Source organism: Hemicordylus capensis, chromosome 2 (assembly GCF_027244095.1).
Source record: "Hemicordylus capensis ecotype Gifberg chromosome 2, rHemCap1.1.pri, whole genome shotgun sequence".
Taxonomy (NCBI): domain Eukaryota; kingdom Metazoa; phylum Chordata; class Lepidosauria; order Squamata; family Cordylidae; genus Hemicordylus; species Hemicordylus capensis.
In genome coordinates this window covers 242,964,034-242,983,770 of record NC_069658.1, presented here as the reverse complement: position 1 = coordinate 242,983,770, position 19,737 = coordinate 242,964,034, and the positions used below count along the sequence as shown (strand labels likewise).

Genomic DNA, 19,737 nt, shown 5'->3' with positions numbered 1-19,737 from the left:
ACCTGCCTCTCCTCGACCCCGATTTCTCACTCACTCCCGTCACTTGATCACCTGGTATCCCCACCGCCACCACCAGCCATCCCGCCTGCCCCCCGCGCATAGGACTCACCAGACGCCCACAAGGGGCGAGAAGACAGAGGTCACTGACTCTCCCCGACCCCGAGATGCCTGGAAGCTCCAACTAGTTCATGCAGCTCCGTGTAGGAGCAGGAAAGTGGGGAGTCTTTGTTCCCTCGGGCATCCAGGCCAGGCCAACGAATTGCACCAAGAGACGGGGAGGCGCTTTTGCTCTGCAAGAGATCCGCCCGCCCGCCCCCCCTACAAGTAGGATAGAGTAGGAAGATGGAGAGCGTCTTCTCATTGTGTACACAATATAATGCGGCGGCGAATGCGCAAACGGCGGATGGGAACCAGAAGTGGCCGCTGTGCGTCTCTCGTTTCCCCCTCTCTCTCGGGTCTGGAAAGGGAGGGACGGGAGAACTAGCTTGTTGGATCCCTCGGACTTCAGGGGGCGGGCTCAAAATTGGTGGGGCGGGTGAGTGGGGAAGGGTTGGGTTGCGAGGAGAGAGCGGAGCGTGAGGAAAGCTGGGGGTGGAGATGGAAGAAACCGCGCTCTTCCACCAGCATCTCGGAGTTCATTCTCCAACGCGGCTGCAAAAGTGGAGCCCAAACGGTTAGAGTTACACGGTATTGGCTATTCAATGTGTGAAATCAACATACTTAAAAAAAAAAAAAAGAAGTACTTACAGAGTCCTGAAAACAGCAGTGTGGGTGGTATATTGCATAAGTTAGGAAGAGCATTGTAGAAATCAAGTGTGAGTTGGAGGAGTGGCTGTCTGCCTGGGAACTGACCTTGGAAGCATTGGCTCAAATAGGAATGCCCCTTGATTTGGCCACTGGGCACATCCCTACAGTCCTTTTTCCTGTGGCATGCAGTCCACTTCTGGTGGTCTAGTTACCGTGCTGCTGCTTTCTCTCATACATACTTTCCCCATGCCCCCCCCCCCGCAAAAAAACCTTATTTTATGCTTTGATTGTTAAGTGCCATCAAGTCAGTGTCAGCTCTTAAGTGACCACATAGATAGATTCTCTCCAGGATGATCTGTCTTCAACTTGGTCTTTGGCTTTAAGGTCTCTCAGTGGTGCATTCATTGTTGTTGTAATCGAGTCCATCCACCTTGCTGCTGGTCGTCCTCTTCTTCTCTTTCCTTCAGCTTTCCCCACCATTATGGAATTCTCAAGGGAGATGGGTCTTCGCATAATGTGTCTGAAATATGAGAGTTTGAGCCTGGTCATTTGTGCCTCAAGTGGAAATTCTGGATTGATTGGTTCTAGGATCCATTTGTTTGTTTTCCTGGCTGTCCATGGTATCCTCAAAAGTCTTCTCCAGCACCAAAGTTGCTGTATATTTGCTGAATTGTACCTGCACAGCCATAACATCTGCAGCTTGGGGGAACAGGGGCGTAACTATAATAGGGCAAGGGGAGACAGTTGTCTGGGGGCCCACTGCCTTGGGGTCCCCCCCCCGGAGGCAAGTCACATGACTGACTCCCCCAGCCGTGCACCTGCCCGGGGTTCCTCCAGTTGTATTCATCCTCTGAAACTGATGTGAGTATTAAGACCTGGAGCTACCAGAACAGCATGTCTTTCTCTAGGACCATGAAATGACTTGCATCACCCACAATTTACAAAACCTTTTAAAAATAATTTAGGATGATGTTCTATTGTGGCACATAGGAGATATAACACTATGCTTTTTGTTACCACGATTCAGCCTCATTTAAGATTTCTTTACTTCATGAGCTGAGCTTCAGTGGGGGGGGCATTTTAAAATCTTGTCTCTGGGCCCACTCCAACCTTGCTACGCCCCTAGGGTTACATTGGGGTTGACTTACCTGTCTATTCTTTCCTGTAGATACCTGTCTTCTTCCATGCCCCCCTTTTAATATAATATTTTATTGGAGTATGTGCATAAATGCACACCAATGCAAGCCTTAACTTGTAGCTTGGATGCTACAGACATACCCATAAAACAATATGAAACAAAAGTTGATATCGAGAGGCTTCCAAATAAGGCACTCTAAGCTAGTGATAACTTTAGCTTGTCCTCTTCTATCTTTTTTTCAGCTCTAGAATATTCTTTTTAAGATGCCATGTCCCGAACTGACCACAGTATTCCAAATGTTGTTGCATCCTGGATTTGTATGATAATATTAGACGTTTTATTTTCAGTTCCTTTCCTAATGATCCTTAGCATAGCATTTGACTTTCTCACAGCTGCCACACACGGAAGCAATATTATCATTGAGCTATCTATCCACCATGACCCCAACCAAAAAACTGTCCGCAGCACGTGGGTGGGCAAGAAAACGGCGGCAGACGGGAAAAGAAATTGGTGGCGGCGGTGGGAAAACTAGAGGCACAGATGTTCTGCACTCAGCACAGCTAGTTTATTTTATTTCTGATTTTGCCAAAGCAGATTAATGTAGATCTGTTCGATGTCTAATAAGGTTTTTATTCCAACTGAAGCTTTTCCCACATTCCAATCATTTATATGGTTTATCCTCTGTATGCATTTTCCACTGACATTGAAGGCTTGATCCAAAACTGAAGCATCTCTCTCTTTTTTAAAACATTTATATCCTACTCTTCCTCCAAGGAGCCCAGAGCTATGTACGTGGTTATGTTTATCTTCACAATAACCCTATGAGATAGGTTAGGCTGAGAGATATATGACTGGCGCAGAGTCACCCAGGGAATTTCATGGCTGAATGGAGATTGAAATTGGTCGTAGCCCAACACTCTGACCACTACACTATACTGCCCTTGCTTGCATGCAGGCACAGACTTTCCTCTGCTTCTTTCTCTCATTTCCCATGAATTATCATTTCATGGAAGTCACTATGCTGAGAAGCAGATTCATTTCTCTTCTATTCTGTGTCCATTTTCATTCTTTGTTCCCTCTTTTCCTATCTGGCACCTCCCAACAATCCTCCATGAGATTCTTTCTCATTCTCCCACCTGTCACCTGCTGGAATGGGCGGGGGGGGGGAACTGGTCAGAGCCTGGGACAAAAAAGAAGACTCAGATCAAGGAACAACCCCTAGATAGATTTTTTTTATCTTGATGAAAGACTGCGCCATATTACTGAAATATGGGTGGATGTAGCTGGCAGAACCCATCTGGGTCCTTAGGCCAATAGGAGTCCAGTAACAGAGGGTGTGGGTGTGTGTTTCACAGATAGATTAGGCTGATTAATCAGACTTTCCTAAGGAAGGAGATGGATTCCCTTCCATCACCAACCTAGAAACAACTCTCCAAAACAAAGAACCTTCCCCAGGGAGTTATTTGCACTTGGCTTCAGGGTAAGCCCCTCCCCTCTGCTCTCAGTTTTGTTTTGAAACAAGTCCACATGACATTCTCCATGTTTTCCTTCTAGCCAATGGGGGGGGGAGAGCTCCCACAGAGATAGATCTGCATTTCTGAAGATAGTATGCCTCTTATCAAGCTTATGATTGTATGTCAGTGCTTCTCTCATTTGCTTCTTCTCAGTGCTTCTCTCATTTGCTTCTTCTCAGTGCTTCTCTCATTTGCATTGTCAGAAAAAGTAGTTTAAAACCAGCATTTTAAAAAAACCCGGACATACAGTGAGATAAGCTAGAATTTGCATCACAAAGCCTGGTATGTGTGCGGAGTGGGTCCAAAAGTCTCCAAGGGACTTTGAGGTAAGTTTGCCTGGTGTGTGAATGCACACACTCTCTTCTGAAGGAGATTTGGGGCAGAATCCCCGTAGCAAGATTATCATGCTAGCCTAGCCCAGACAGAAAAGAAATCCTTGTAACTGTTTCCTTTCACCTTCACCCCCTGAAAGAACTAGTGGCCAAATCAATAGAAATCATTTTTTAAAAAACTCAGTCAGATCAAACTTCCTCCTAGGTCTACCTGCCCAACTCAGCAGTTGCCTTACCAGGCCCCATTATTCTCAGCAGGGGTGAACTCAAACTTGCTCCTCTAAGCAGAGGCCCCCTTTGTTCTCTCCCTTCCTGCTGGCGTACCCCACCCCACCCCATCCCACCCCATTCCTTACCCACCTGGTATTACCTAACATCCCACCCCAGTGGCCATCCGGGTCCCCTCCCCACAAACGCACAGGAGGAGAAGCACGTTCACACATGCTTGGTGTTCACACATGCTCAGTGGATCTGGTGGGTCACAGGGGACCCACCAGATCCACCGCCCCAAGGGTTAAGGAGACACAGGTCACTCCCACTCCCCAGCTCCGGCCACCAGAAGAGGCACGAAAGCTTCAGCTCCTTCTTCAGCAGGCTTCAGGCCGCAACTCTGGATTTTTGTCCATGCAGCATTCCAAGCTAGCCTACCCTTGACCGGATCCAGCAGGAAATCACAAGGGGTGCCCAGTGTAGATGTAGCCTAGCTTGATAACCTGTACACACTGAAATCCGGAGCAGTATATTTTGGGACACACGCATAGTTCTGTCAATGACTACAGCAATGGATGCATTCATTCAACGAACATTTCCCAAAATGCACTGCTCTGGATTTGGGTACCTGCTTGCACTTCCTACTAGGCTCCATCACTGCAGGGGGAGGGAGCTGAGGAGGGAACTGCAATTTCAAAAAAACGAGCAACAGGAAGGGAATGCAGCTTTTGGCTTGATGCATCAAAGGGAAGGTCCTGTCTGCTGTTCTCTGCCCCCGTCCCCAGAGACTCGCAAGTAAAGAAGGGAGAAGAAGAGGGAAGGCAGGGGAAGGACGGAAGCCGGGAAAGACTCCCAAGAAGGCTGCGTCGATACTATAATGGGGGCTTTAATAGTGTTACTGGAGATTGTGGTCAAGAATCAAAACGTGTGTGGATCCATTGGGCGTGGTGTAATTCTTGCCTTTTGCCAATGAGCTCTCGTGGTTTGGGAACGGTCCGGGACAGGTCTGGTTTCTGTTCTTTTCTCTTTGTACCAATGATCTATTTGAGTCTGTGCATGGTCAAAGAGCTCTGTGGATCCACGGGGTTTCCATTAACCTTTTCCTTGGAAATGTGCCATGTTTCAAGGGGAGGGGAGGGCACCCAAGCAAGCTGCAGCGATACTATAGTGGGAATTTTAATAGTCAGGTAATAGTGTCAGTTCCCATCCTGCTGCTCGTGTAGTGTTTTGAAATGGCTATTCTCCTCCTGTCCTGCCTCCCGTTCCCGCCCCCTCCAGTGGTGTAGTCTAGCTGGAAATACAAGCTGAGTATCAAAATCCAGAGCAGCAGTGCATTTTGGGGCATGTAGTTCGTTGAATGATTGCATTCATTGTTGTCGTCATTCACAGAACTACGTGTTCCAAAATGCACTGGGCACCCCTTGTGGCTGGATGATCCGCTAGGATAGTCCAGCTGGGAATGCTGCATGGACTAAAACCTGGAGCTGCTGCCTTAAAGCTGCTGAAGAAGCACAAGGAACTGAGGTTCTCACGCCTCTTCTGGTGGGGGTGGGGTCAAAGTGACCTTTGCCTTCTTCTTGCGAGGCGGGCGGGGGTGAGTCCCCTGTGTGTGGTGGGAGGGGCAGCCGGAGGCGTGATGGCAATGCCAGATGGGTGCGTGGGAGACTCAGCAGGAAGGCGGGGTGGTGGTGGTGGAAGGGGGCCTCAGCCTAGAGGAGCAAGTTTTTGAGCTCACCCCATTCAGACTAGGAGTTGCTTAGGTGAAGTTAAGTGTGCCGTCAAGTCGATTTCGACTCTTGGTGCCCACAGAGCCCTGTGGTTTTCTTTGGTAGAATACAGGAGGGGTTTCCCATTGCCTCCTCCTGCACAGTATGAGATGATGCCTTTCAGCATCTTCCTATATCGCTGCTGCCTGATATATGTGTTTCCATAGTCTGGGGAACATACCAGTGGGGATTCGAACCAGCAACCTGCTGCTTGTTAGTCAAGCATTTTTCCGCTGCACCACTTAAGGTGACACTAGGAGTCGCTTAGGTACCTAAAAATAATGAGGCCTTGTAAGGCAGCTGCTGATGGGAGGGAGACCTTGATCTCCCCACCCCTGTCCCTTTCACCCAATTGGAAGATGCTCTGTGTTACTTACCCCTCCCATATTGCCCAGTTTTGGGGTTTTCTTCACTTTTTTTCAGTTGCCAAGAGCTCCCTTGGGTTGACTCTGTTCAGTTTCAAGCTATTTTCATTTGCCCTGAGAGGCAGCTGAAGAACATTGATCACGTTGCCTTCTGAGTCAAACATCTCATTCATCCAGCCCAAAACAGTCTACTTGGGACTTGGACAAAGAAACTACTGAGCTACAATCCCTCCTCAAGTGGAGGGGTAAAGGAGAGAGAGAGGTCTGGACGGGGAGTGTTGGAGAGGAAAGAGTGGAGCAAGTGCAGGAGTGAGGGGGCTGTAAGGAAGCCCAGAGGAGGAGGAAGGCTTGGCAGTTTTGGGGGTCAGACCAAAGGAAAAGAGGCTGCATTGGACTGAAGGCTTTCTTCTTGGCCCCCCATCCTTTCTACCCCCACACATTGCCTCTCTAGTTTCTCTTTGACTCCTGGCATTTGTCTCATTTTTTTCCCTACAGGAAGAAGGTCCACAAAGTGGAATCTGGGGGTCAAAAACCTTCATCTCTCAAGAGAGAACAAGGAGTTCCTTGGATCTTGTTGGAGGCTGCCCTGGAGCACAGGTTAAAGATGAGGGGGAAAGAGTCTGCTGGCTGTGATGAAGGAAACAGCCCTGATGCCACCCAGGCTGAGAGCAGTGGGGGATTCTGGGAAAGGAGCACACAGAAGATCCTGAGTGGGGACATCCTGAACTCAGATATACAGTGCCAACGCTTCAGGCAGTTCTGCTACCAGGATGCCAAGGGTCCCCGAGAGATTTGCCACCAGCTGCACAACCTTTGCCATCAGTGGCTGATGCCAGAAAGACACACGAAAAATCAGATCCTGGACCTGGTGGTCCTGGAGCAGTTCCTGACCATCCTACCCCCTGAGATGGAGAGCTGGATCAAGGAATGTGGAGTGGAGTCCAGTTCCCAGGTGGTGGCCCTGGCAGAAGGTTTCCTCCTGAGCCAGGCAGAGGAGAAGAAGCAGGAAGAGCAACAGGTGAGAGAGCGGTTCATCCTGGGTGTTGCAACGGGCCTAGAATGTGAGCCAGGTGGTCTTGGAAGAAGTCACTAGTTGTCCATGAAGGCAACTGGAGGGTCACTCAAGGGATTATCTGAACCCTTTTCAATCTGGTTTCTGCCCTGGATATGGGACTGAAACTGCCTTGGTTGCACTACTGGATGACCTACACCGGGAGCTAGACAGAGAGAGTACATCCCTGTTGGTTCTGCTGGACCTCTCCGTGGCATTCGATACTACTGACCATGGTATCCTTCTGAGTATAGGAATTGGAAGTACTCCTCTGGAGTTGCTTCAGTCCTTTCTTGAGGGGAAGTTCCAGAAGGTGGTGCTGGGGGACGACTGCTTGGCTCCATGTCCATTGGACTGTAAGGTCCCCCAGGGTTCAGTTCTGTCCCCCATGCTGTTTAACATCTATATGAAACTACTGGGAGAGATCATCTGGGGATTTGGCCTGAGTTGTCAGCAAAATGCAGATGACACTTAACTCTATCTCTCCTTGTCACCTGATCCTAGGGAGGCAGTGGATGTCCTGAATCGGGGGTTGGAGGTCGTGATAGTTTGGATGTGGGCTAATAAACTGAGATTGAATCTGGACAAGACGGAGGTAATGTTGGTCAGTAGGAGAGCTAATCGGGTTGAGGAGACTCTACCGGTTCTGGATGGGGTTGCACTCCCCTTGAAAGAACAAGCACACAGCTTGGGGATATTGCTGGACCTGGTTCTGTGTTTGGAAGCTCAGATGGAGGCAGTGGCCATGGGTGCCTTTGCACGACTTTGGCTAGTGCGCCAACTGCATCCTTTTCTCGAGAAGACAGATCTGGCCAGAGTTACCTGTGCCTTAGTCATGTCATGGCTGGATTACTGTAACACATTCTACGTGGGGCTGCCCTTGAAGTATATTTGGAAACTATAGCTAGTGCAAAATGCAGCAGCAAGGATTTTATCTGGAGCTGCCCGCTGGGGTTACATCACTCCCATTTTGAAAGAGCTGCACTGGCTGCCAATTTGTTTCCAGGTCCATTTCAAGGTGCTGGTTTTGACCTTTAAAGCCCTTGATGGTTTGGGCCCTGAATACCTGTGGGACCGCCTGCTCCCAAAGGTTGCTGCTTGCTTGACGAGGTCTTCTGGGGGCGGGTTCTGCTCCAGTTGCCAACAATGAGGTATGCTTGGCTGTCGTGCACGTGGGACAGGGCCTTCTCTGTTGCTGCCCCCAGACTCTGGAATGTTCTCCCGGTGTCCATCCTCTCCTCAGTCTCCATCACAGTTTTTAAAAGTGTGTGAAATCTTGGCTTTTTACCCAGGCTTTTATTTGATGGTTTTTATTGCTGTGGCTTTGTGTCTTTTGTGATTACATTGTGCTTGTTTTTAATCTTTTACTCAAATCTGTATTTTTATATTTTAGCTAAAAAATTTACTGTGTAATTTTTGTAGTATTGTTTTAATTTTTGTGTGAACCACCTTGAGATTGCTTTAATGAAAGATGGAATAGAAATTAAACAATAAAAATAAATGACCCTCCCACCCGACCCCTTCTCAGGCCTTGTACTGAACCATTCCCTTTCTCTCTAGGAGAGGAGAGCTGGTCTTGTGGTAGCAAGCATGACTTGTCCCCATAGCTAAGCAGGGTCTGCCCTGGTTGCATCTGAATGGGAGACTTGATGTGTGAGCACTGCAAGATATTCCCCTCAGGGGGTGAAGCCGCTCTGGGAAGAGCAGAAGGTTTCAAGTTCCCTCCCTGGCAGCTTCTCCAAGATAGGACAAGATTATTTTATTTTATTTTTTATAGGACAAGATTTTTTTTATTGAACCAACAAACTACCAAAGCATACAGTACGTTGCCAAAGCACAATTATATACAAAGTGGTTGTTTGTACATGATATATCTACAAAGATTTACACACAAGGATTTGGAAACACACAAGTTTATTTATTTGTTTGTTTGTTTATTTATTTTTGCATTTTTATACCGCCTTTCGTTAAAAAGATAGCCCCAAGGCGGTTTACAAAAGTTATGAAGTATATGCAAGTAGTACTGTAACTCGGGGGTGGGGGATTTCAAGGGACATCAGGTAATGGGGGGGTGGTTTACATCCGACGTCCATTTCCACAATTTGTCCCATTGCTGTTTAGAAGAGATACTCTTGTCTTTTTGCACATAACCATACAAACTTTTCCAGAAGAGATTTACTGTCTCATCTGCGTGAACCTCTTGGTCGCATCTTCCCTCCCTATTCCTATGTGCGAGCATTGCATAAATGACATACAAGTTTACTAACCTGATTACGAGAAGGGGAATGTTCCAATTCCCTAGTATGGGGGCACCCGTTCCGTCCCGTTTCCTTGAAGGTTTCTTTCTGGGACCTCGAAAGGAGGTTCTATCACTCAAACCCGAGGTTAGTTCTTCCCAAGTCTGTTTTTCCAAATCAGGCCACTCTAACAGCTTGCTTACTCCCTGCCACACTCTTTTGGCTACCACACACTCTTAAGAAATGTGAGTGGGTTTCCCTGAATGTTTTGCCTAGCTCACTAGCTTTCTGTTTGCAGATGATTTTAGGACACTCTTGCTGGTCCTCTGGGAGCCATGGCTTAGCCGCATTAAGTGGTAGTACTTGATGGTATAAGCGCCACCTTGTTTCCCATAAATGGAAAGGGACTTTTTTCTCTTTAAAGAGAGCGATAGGGTGATCGGGTTGCAACAAGTACTGTGAAGTGCATTGTTTGTAGCGTTTACATTCTAAATCAGGTTTTAAGAAACCCACTTCTAGAATCTCTCCATAAATTGTTTTCCTTAGCTGCTTAATTGAGAAGGATCCTTTAAATAGATCCGGTTCAACCTTCCATTTTTTAAGTATGAATAACAAATCTCTCAAGTAGTCTGGGTGTTCTCTTTTTAATACTTGTGTGATATTGCCATTGAAAGATCCTTTCCCCCAGCATGCTATGCCCCATGCTGACATGCGCCAACGCAGAGCGAAAAGCGAGACCCAGGTTTTTTGCAGGAGGTTGGACATATCATAGACATTCACGAAAATCCAGTTTCCAAAATTGTAGGACATGAATTCAGTTACAAAATAGGGTTGCAGGGCAGGTAGGGCTAGGCCTCCCCGCTCAACCTCCTTAAATGCTACTGCATGGGCCAAAGGGAAGGACGCTGTGTGCCATACTAGACGGAAGATCTGGCTTTCAACTCTCCGAAGGAGATCGAGCGGGGGAGGATAGACTACCGCCAGGTTATGCACCGGGGGTATCAGGTAAGTCCGGATGTAAACCGCTTTCTGGTACATGGCAAGACTCCATTTTTTCCACATGGTGATTTTAAGCATTACTTTTTCTTCCCAATCTGTCCAATTTCCCCCCCAGGCTTTTTCCTTAATCCCATATTCAGTCCCCAAAATGTTTACTGTATCTGCCCACTTCAGTTTGGACTCTGGGGCCCCTTCACTTTTACATTCAGAAATGGGTAGGCACGAGAGTTGCTGGCGTCCGGGGTCCATTCTAACAAATACACTTTTGTCAGCATTTAATTCTGAGCCCGAGATCTTGCCATATTCCCAGAAGAGTTCTAGTATTACAGAGATTTCATTTTCATTCGATAACAGTAATGTAACATCATCGGCATGAGCTACAAATTTTACCATTTGGCAGCATCTCCGAGATAGGGCTTAGAGAGATTCCTGCCTGCAACCTTGGAGAAGCCGCTGCCAGTCTGTGAAGACAATACTGAGCTCGATAGACCAATGGTCTGACTCAGTATATGGCAGTTTCCTATGTTCCTAATCTCTACCTCTTCCTCTCCCTGTCTGCTGTCTGGGATCTTCTGTCTCTTTCAGGTTCCAGGATCGTTGTCAAAAGCAGCTCCTGATTTCTCCAAGGCATTGGATGCCAAGCAGAGGCTGCTGTCCAGCTGGACCTCGCAGGAAGTTGCCAGAGCTGCCACCTTGCTGGGTAAGGAGGGGCGTAGCTAGGGGAGAGGGGGCCCGTGTTCATCCCTCTCTCTCTGGCGGCCCCCCAGAGTGAGGGAGATAATGGAGAAAATAGGGAGGGATGGAGCTGGAGGGCCCTCAGGAGCTGGGGGCCCATGTTCTTTAAACCCTTTCGCTCAATTATAGCTACGTCCCTGGGGGATGGGTCAGATGTCCCCTTAGCCGTCCTCTTGTTCAAATGTCCTCAAAATATATGGCCTACTTTGATGTTTTTCTGAGCCCATTTGAGGAGGATGCTGCCTTCTAGCCTCTTGCAAAAAGGTTTTTTAAAAATCCCCACCCCACCCCCGGGATTTATACATCTGAACCTCTAATTGCAGAGACTGTGGGGAGACACTTTTTCTTTCATGGAGCTTAGGCATAAACTTGTACAAAAACAGGAGATGTGTATCAAAAATTAATCATTATTAGGGATGAAAACTTGGAATGTTTCAAAGAAGATTGGGAACCTTTCTTGCTTTACTTAAAGAACTATTTTTCTAACATGGACCTTTCAGCAGGGTTTGAAATTTAGTAATTACAGCAGGTTGGGTAGGATAAAATCCAATTGTAAGATGGAGTATATATGTTTTGTATTATTATAGCAATGGATTATATGTATAGTTAACAAGAACCGCACAGACTGGTAAGTGGGAAGTCAATATTTACTTAATTAAGTGTAACTTGATTGATAAGGTATTGTAAAAATCAATAAAATTTTAAAATGTGGGGAAAAAATAATCTTTATTGGAAATCATCAAATCTCTAGACTGGCATCTTTCCCATCAACCACTAGTTGATGGGAACATTGACACCAAATGGAGGGAAGAAAGAAGTGGGGACGCCCAGTGATCTGTACTGGGACCATTGCCTTTTAATTTATTCATAAGTTATCTAGAAGTTGGGTTAAGCAGCAGGGTGGACATATTTTCATAAGAACAGCCCTGATGGATAAGGCCCAAGGCCCATCTAGTCCAGCATCTTGTTTGACACAGTGGCCCACCAGATGCCTCTGGGGAGCCCACAGGCAAGAAGTATGTGCATGCCCTCTCCCCTGCTGTTGCTCCCCTGCAACTAGTATTGAGAGGTGTCATGCCTCTGAGGCTGGAGGTGGCCTACAGCCACCAGACTAGTAGTCCTTGATGGACCTGTCCTCCATTAATTTATCTAAGCCCCTTTTAAAGCCATCCAAGCTGGTGGACATCACCATATCCCATGGCAAAGAATTCCATAGATTAAATATGTGCTGTGTGAAAAAGTACTTCCTCTTGTCGGCCCTAAATTTCCTGACCTTCAGTTTCATGAGATGACGCCTGGTTCTAGTGTTGTGAGAGAGGGAGAAAATTTCTCTCTGTCCACCCTCTCCACTCCATGCATTATTGTATAGACCTCAATCATGTCTCCCCTCAGTCACCTCTTTTCCAAGGTAAAGAGCTCCAGATGCTGTAGTCTAGCCTCATAAGGAAGGTGCTCTAGGCCCCTGCTCACCTTGGTTGCCCTCTTCTGCACTTTTTCCAGTTCTGCAGTATATGGTAACCAGTACTTCAGATGTGGCCACACCATAGCTTTGTATAAGGGCATTATAATATTAGCAGTTTTATTTTCAATCCCCTTCCTAATGATCCCTAGCATAGAATTTGCCTTTTTTGCAGCTGCCGCACACTGAGTCAACAGTTTCAATGAGCTGTCCAACATGACCCCAAGATTTCTCTCCTGGTCTGTCACTGACAGCTCAGATCCCATCAGCATATATGTTAAGTTGGAGGTTTTTTGCCCCAATATGCATCACTTTACACTTGCATACATTGAACCACTTTTGCCATTTTGTCGCCCACACCCCCAGTTTGGAGAGATCTTTTTGGAGCTCCTCACAATCCGTTGTAGATTTGACTACCCTAAACAGTTTAGTGCCATCTTAAAATTTCTCAGATCCCCCCTGGATCCCTTTTTGAAAAGGTTACACCTTAGTGGATTTTGCTGGCTGCAGCAGATACCACCCATTTCCTGCCTGCAATCCCCCAGGTGTCATTTTAAAAGCTGCTCTACAACCCTCTTGATTTTAAGCACAAGCAGTCTGGTTCCATGTTGATTCGAGTGGAGCCCATCCCTTTTGTACAGGCTTTGCTTTCCCCAAAATGTATCCCAGTGCCTAACAAATCTAAACCCCACCTCCCGGCACCACCATCTCATCCATGCATTCCCTCAGCTTCGCCTGTCTCGCTTTCCCTGCATGTGGAACAGGTAGCACTTCAGAGAACACTACCCTGGGGGTCCTGGGCAGATAGTCATACATGCAACACTCTGTGCAATACACTGGGAAGCAGCCCCTCCCCTGCTGGCATTCTACCTTCATAACTAGTTTTATTGGCTATTTAGAGTATATAGGATTGAAGTTACGTATTGGGTGCAGTTGTCAGCTTTGTCCTCCAAGAAAATTACAGAAGTCAGGTGGTACTCACCTTATTCTTGTGTTGAGTGTCTCCTCTGTGATAAAGCCACTCGTGTGCCTCCCCACAGAGTTCCCCACCAATCTCCCGCTAATCTCCTTCAATATCTATTTGCAAGCTCCTGTGAACAAAGCTCCTCTGGTCTGGGACTTGTATTAAAGACCAGCAGGCAAACAGACTATCTTCAAGAATGTGGCTCCTCCCACAAGCTCTCACCTGGAATGAATCCCCCACTCAGGCTACTCCTCTGTCAAAAACACAAACACTTCCAGCCTGCCAGAAATCAAACCCTAGAAAATTAGCAGTCCTAACAAACTTAGTTTCTCCTTCCCTTTTTGCTTTCTTGGTGATTTATTTATTTATTTTATTTCCTTGCTGTGTTCCCTTGCTTGGTATCTTCCTTAGGAGAGAAATACAAGCATGTTGCTTCTTCTTTCTAATTCTTGCAGTTGATACCAATCTATTTAGGGTAATGAAATCCAAAGGAGATTGTGAAAAGCTCCTAAAGGATCACTCCAAACTGGGGGAGTGGGCAAGAAAATGGCAAATGTGGTTCACTGTTAACAAGTGTAAAGCAATTCATATTCGGGCAAGCCCCCCAAACTTCACATATATGCTTATGGGGTCTGAGCTGTTGGTGACTGACCAGGACAGGGATCTTGGGGTGTCAACTCAATGTGTGGCATATGTAAAAAAGACCAATTCCATGCTAGGGATCATTAGGAAGGGGACTGAAAATAAAACTGCTAATATTATACTGCCCTTATACAAAACTATGGTGTGGCTACATCTGGAGTATTGTGTACAGTTCTGGTCACCATATCTTAAGGTAGACATTGTAGAACTGGAAAAAGTGCAGAAGAAGATAACCAAGATGATCTGGGGCCTAGAGCACATTCCTTAGGAGGCAAGGCTGCAACACCTGGGGATTATTAATTTAGAAAAAAGATGACTGAGGGGAGACATGATAGAGGTCTATAAAACCATGCATGATGTGGAGAAAGTTGATAAACAGAAATTCTTTTCCCTCTCACATAACACTAGAACCAGGAGTCATCCCATGAAAATAATTGCCAAGAAATTTATTATTATTATTACATTTATATCCCGCTCTTCCTCCAAGGAGCCCAGAGCAGTGTACTACATACTTAAGTTTCTCTTTCACAACAACCTTGTGAAGTAGGCTAGGCTGAGAGAAGCTAGTATCATGGCTGAATGGGGATTTGAACTCGCGTCCGGCTGGGTCCTAGTCCAGCACTCTAATCCCTATACCACGCTGATGCTTTAGGACCGTCAAAAGGACGTACTTTTTCACACAATGAAAAATTAACCTACGCAGTTCTCTGCCACAAGTTGTGGTGACATCCAACAGCCTGGCTGGCCTTAAGAGGAGTTGCGATAAATTAAAAGGAGGACTGATCTATCAGGGGCTACTATTCTGAGGGATATATGCCATCTCCAGCCTCAGAGGCAAGATGCCTCTGAATACCAGTTGCAGGGGAGTAACAGCAGGAGAGAGGGCATGCCCTCTGCCCTTGCCTGTGGGCTTCCCAGAAACATCTGGTGGACCACTCTAGGAAACAGGATGCTGGACTAGATGGGCCTTGGGCCTGGATCCAGCAGGGTATTCTTATAACCTCTCCTTCCCAATGACTGCCATGGATGGGCAATGGAGTGGACAAGTGTTTCCACCTGCTCTCCCATTGCTGGATCCCTGGAGATACTTGACGAAGAGCTACCTTGGACATGCTCCCCCTAATATGCACTTGTATGTCCCCTCAATATTTTTTCTCTGATCAGCTGCACTCAGAAGATATCAAGGAAAGACTGAGAGTGGGAGAGTGTGTGGAGGAAAGAAATTATTTGGGCAGATTTATTGTTGAATTTGTTGTTGAACTTATATACCTCCTTTCATTAAAAACAATCTCAAGGCGGTTTACAAAAGCTAAAAAACATACAATAAAATGACAATCAAAATATTAAGCTAAAAATATAAAAACAAAACAAACTTAAAATCTATAAAATACAAGCATAAAAACTATACACGGGTAAAAACACATAGAAGCAGCAATAAAAACAATCATGTAAAAGCCTGGATAAAAAGCCAAGATTTAACAAGCTTTCTAAAAACTGTGATGGAGTCCGAGGAGCGAATAGCCACTGGGAGAGCATTCCAGAGTCTGGGGGCAGCAACAGAGAAGGCCCTGTCCCAAGTGCATGACAGCCGAGCCTTCCTCATTGTTGACACCCGGAGCAGAGTCCCCTCAGATGACCTCGTCAAGCGGGCAGCAACCCTTGGGAGTAGGCAGTCCCTCAGGTACCCCAGGCCCAAACCAATAAGGGCTTTAAAGGTCAAAACCAGCACCTTGAATTGGACCCGGAAACGAACTGACAGCCAGTGCAACTCTTTCAGAATGGGTGTGATGTGCTCCCATTGCGCAGCACATCAGATGAGTGTGGAGGCTTCTCTGCTGTGTAGATCCCTGCCCCCAATTTGGAGGATTTGGTCTGCAGGAAAGAGTTTTCACATCCTCCCCGCTGCCCCCAGAAATGCACTTCTGTGCCACCATCAAAGGTTTTTCTCATGTCTGTAGGAGTTTCCTACAGTGCTGCACTCAGTGGAGCTCAAGGGGAGGCTAAGACCAGGAGCATCTCCAGAGAGGAGGACTGGTTTGGGGAGATGAGAGGCAAGGTTGCTGAATTCTCTACCACAAGATGTGGTGACAGTCAACAACCTGGATGGCTTTAAGAGGGGTTTGGATAACTTCATGGAGGAGAGGTCCATCAATGGCTACTATCGTCGGAGGGCTGTGGGCCACCTCCAGCCTCAAAGGCAGGATCCTCTGAGTAACAGTTGCGGGGGAGTAACAGCAGGAGAGAGGGCATGCCCTCAACTCCTACCTGTGGGCTTCCAGAGGCATCTGGTGGGCCACTGTGTGAAACAGGATGCTGGACTAGATGGGCCTTGGGCCTGATCCAGCAGGGCTGTTCTTGTGTTCTTAAGGTTGTTGCATTGTGTGACCTGCCACCACAGACAGCAGGATTTGCTCTGCAGCCTTCAGGCAGGACTGCCACCTGTCACCGGTTTCAGCATTTGCCTTCCTTTTCTGGAAGGAGAAAACCTGTAAACGAGCTGGAATTACCCATCTTTGCTTGAAGAAAACCACCCAGAGAGCGAATGTCCCCTGCAACTCTCTCATCAGGCCTTTCCCTGCCCTTTTTCTCCTCTCATCTCTCACCCTTTTGATTGCCGGATATACATGATGGAGGGAGGCCATCTGACTCTGAGCCCTGCCTTCATGCTCCCCTGAGAATTTGTTTTGTCTGTGTGTTTGGGTTGGGAGGTGGGGGGGGGGCGACACTTTCTTTCTTCTTCCTTCCTTCTATTATTATTATTATTATTATTATTATTATTATTATTATTATTATTATTATTCTCCAGCCTCGCCCACAGTTTAAAAAACGTTGAATGATGGCAGCTTTCAAAACAAAAACTGCCATAAGCATCGGAGTCAATATTTTGAATTGTGCAGTAAACCAACATGAAGATTTCTTTTTAACTGTACTTGACTCTCTGAGGCTATTCACACGATGGGGCAAAATCAGGCTAGCAGAGGCTAGCTCAATTTTGCCCCATCGTGTGAACCACCAGGCTCGACTGTGAGCCTGGTGGTTCCTAGGCGTGTAACCCGCCTAAGTGCCCCTGCCCTTAAACCAGGTTTGCGGAGCGAGCGCTCCACACACCTGTTTTTAATAATTGTGAGTAGCCGCGGCACGACTTCGTGCCGCAGTTACTCACGAGGAGACCCTGGAGGGGAGGCGAAAAGCCGGCTCCGGAGATCTCACCAGCTTGCCCTGCACGCTCACGCAGGGCATGCTGGAGCTTCTGGGGGTCAATCGGCCCCCACTTCCCCCAGCCTCCGCCGGCTCCTTCACAGAGCCAGCAAGCGTGTGGGCAGCCTATCCAGCCACCCAGGGCTCCCTCCCTGATCGTGAGCAGGGAGAGCGGGCTTGGCCCACTCTCCCCGCTCTGCTCACCAAACTGGGTCTCACCGATCGTGAGACCCAGCTCTCTATTGCTTTCACCAACATTTTTCCACCACTCTTGTGTTATTCGCAGGTACTGGAATGACTCTGCCAACAGATTCTCGGCCATCTCTTCTTGCTGCTGGAGTGGAAGAGGCTTCAGTGCAACCAGATCAGGTAGGGGAGGGGTCACTGGGGGAGGAAGAGGACAGGGAGTGAAGAGTCCACCTTTGTCTTCCCCACGTCCCCCTGCGTGTGAAAGCATCTCTCTTTCTTTTGCTTCTGTCAAAACTGCCGGCTAAGAGGGCTGTGAAGGCTTTAATCTGGCTAACTGGGCAAGGAAGAGCCTTTGAAAGGATTGGCTGTCAAATATCTAGCAGGACAACAGCAATTTGCCTCTTTGTCCCAAGACAGTGTGTTTTCCAGGGCAGTTGCTGGTGTCTTCATTGTATCTATTTTTATACTTGTAACAATTGGAACACCTTTGAGAGAGAGCGCCTTCCCCTTCAATTTATTTTTATTTGCTATGTAAACCCCTCTAAAGGATTTTGTGAAAAGTAGTGTATAAATAGAATCAATGACGCTGCAGGGGAATCTTTCCTGCCATTCTCCGCTAACTATGTTATTTGGGTTTTGCTTGGAAGGGAAGGGAAAGAACCCTCACATGTTCTGTGAGGGAGGAAATATTTTCTTCTTCTTCCAGTGTCCAGTGACCTTTGAGGAGGTGGCTGTGCATTTCACGGAGGAGGAGTGGGCTCTGTTGGATCCGGACCAAAGAGCCCTGCACAGGGCAGTCATGGAGGAGAATTATGAGACTGTGTCCTCTCTGGGTAAGGCTTCCTCTTTTTCGCTGAAAGGGAGACTGGAAGATGAAAAGAGAGATGTTTCTAGTTTGCTGAAGTTGGTGAGAGAATGGTGCAGATAACTGGGTTCAGTCCACATGTGGGCCAGAGAACCAGTGTGCTATAGCAGCCAGAGTGTTAAAGATCTTGAAGATCTGGGATCAAATACTCCTCAGAGATGAAGCTTGTTGGGTGGCTTTGAGCCAATAATCTCTCAGGCTAACCTTCCTCACAGAAGGAGTCCTTGTGAGGATCAAAGAGGAGCATGCAGTGGAGGAAAGTTCCAGGCAATTCTGAAGGGAGAGGAAAACTGAAGAAGAGAGAGAGAGATGGGGTAAAGGAAGACAGATTGAGGGGGTAAATAGTGAATGAGGGTAGGAAAATCAACGAGGCAGGCAGGAGTAGGCTAACGAGGGAATTTCTGAATGGTTCCTTCCACCATGTCCTCTTTATTTGTGCAACAGTTAAACATCACCAGATGTTGCAGGTTGAAAAAGTAGAACAAGTTCAGTTTAGAAACACTCACTTCAGCTGCTAATAGAGACTGAGTAACTTAGCGATTTAAATTCGTTACCACAAGATGAGTTATGGGTGGGGGAGGAGAAACACAGCATTGCTGTAGAGAACAGAATAATTAACACAGCTTGTACTACTCAAAGTTGCAAACCAACCAAAATTGGTTTTAACTTTTCTATAAACATTGCCTCCTTAATTTTATGCTTCTGCACATTTCTTTCCACCATTAACTTCTGTATTAATCTTCTGTCCAGAGATTAACGCGTTTTATAAATTAATTCTTGTAGCCAAGGGAGGAAGCATTCCTGGCTGAAGAGCAACAACTTTTAATTCAGGATTTTGATGTGCTGCTGTGTTCTCTCTTTGATGTATGTGAGGACGGCTTGTTTGATGATCCTAACATAAGAGCAGCCCAGCTGGATCCTTTCAGTCCACCTATCTGGCATCCGGGGCCAGCTCTCTCTTTCCACTCACCCAGTTTGGAGAGATCCTTTTGGAGCTCCTCACAATCTGCTTTGCATCTCACTACCCTAAAGAGTTTGGTGACATGTGCAAATCTGGCCACCTCACTGCTTACCCCAACTTCTAGATCATTTATGAATCATTTATACTCAGATCCCTAGGGGACCCTACTTCTTACCTCCCTCTAGGGATGTGCACAGCACCGGCTAACCCCGTTCGCCTCAAATCTGGACCAGATTCGCTAAATATGTGGGTGTGGATGGCTTTAACTTACCGCTGGCCTCCCAACTGACTGTCTGGCCGGGACAGTCAGCTTCTTTTTGCAAGTTAAAAGAGAGCCTCCCCCTCACCCCCGCCAACGTGCATAT

At 47.0% G+C, this 19,737-nt stretch overlaps 1 pseudogene; it reads left to right on the top strand.

Annotated features, from left to right (window-relative positions):
* The first annotated feature begins 5,395 nt into the window (after window positions 1-5,395).
* Window positions 5,396-19,737, top strand: part of LOC128347574 (zinc finger protein 850-like) — a 61,566-nt pseudogene continuing 47,224 nt past the window's right edge.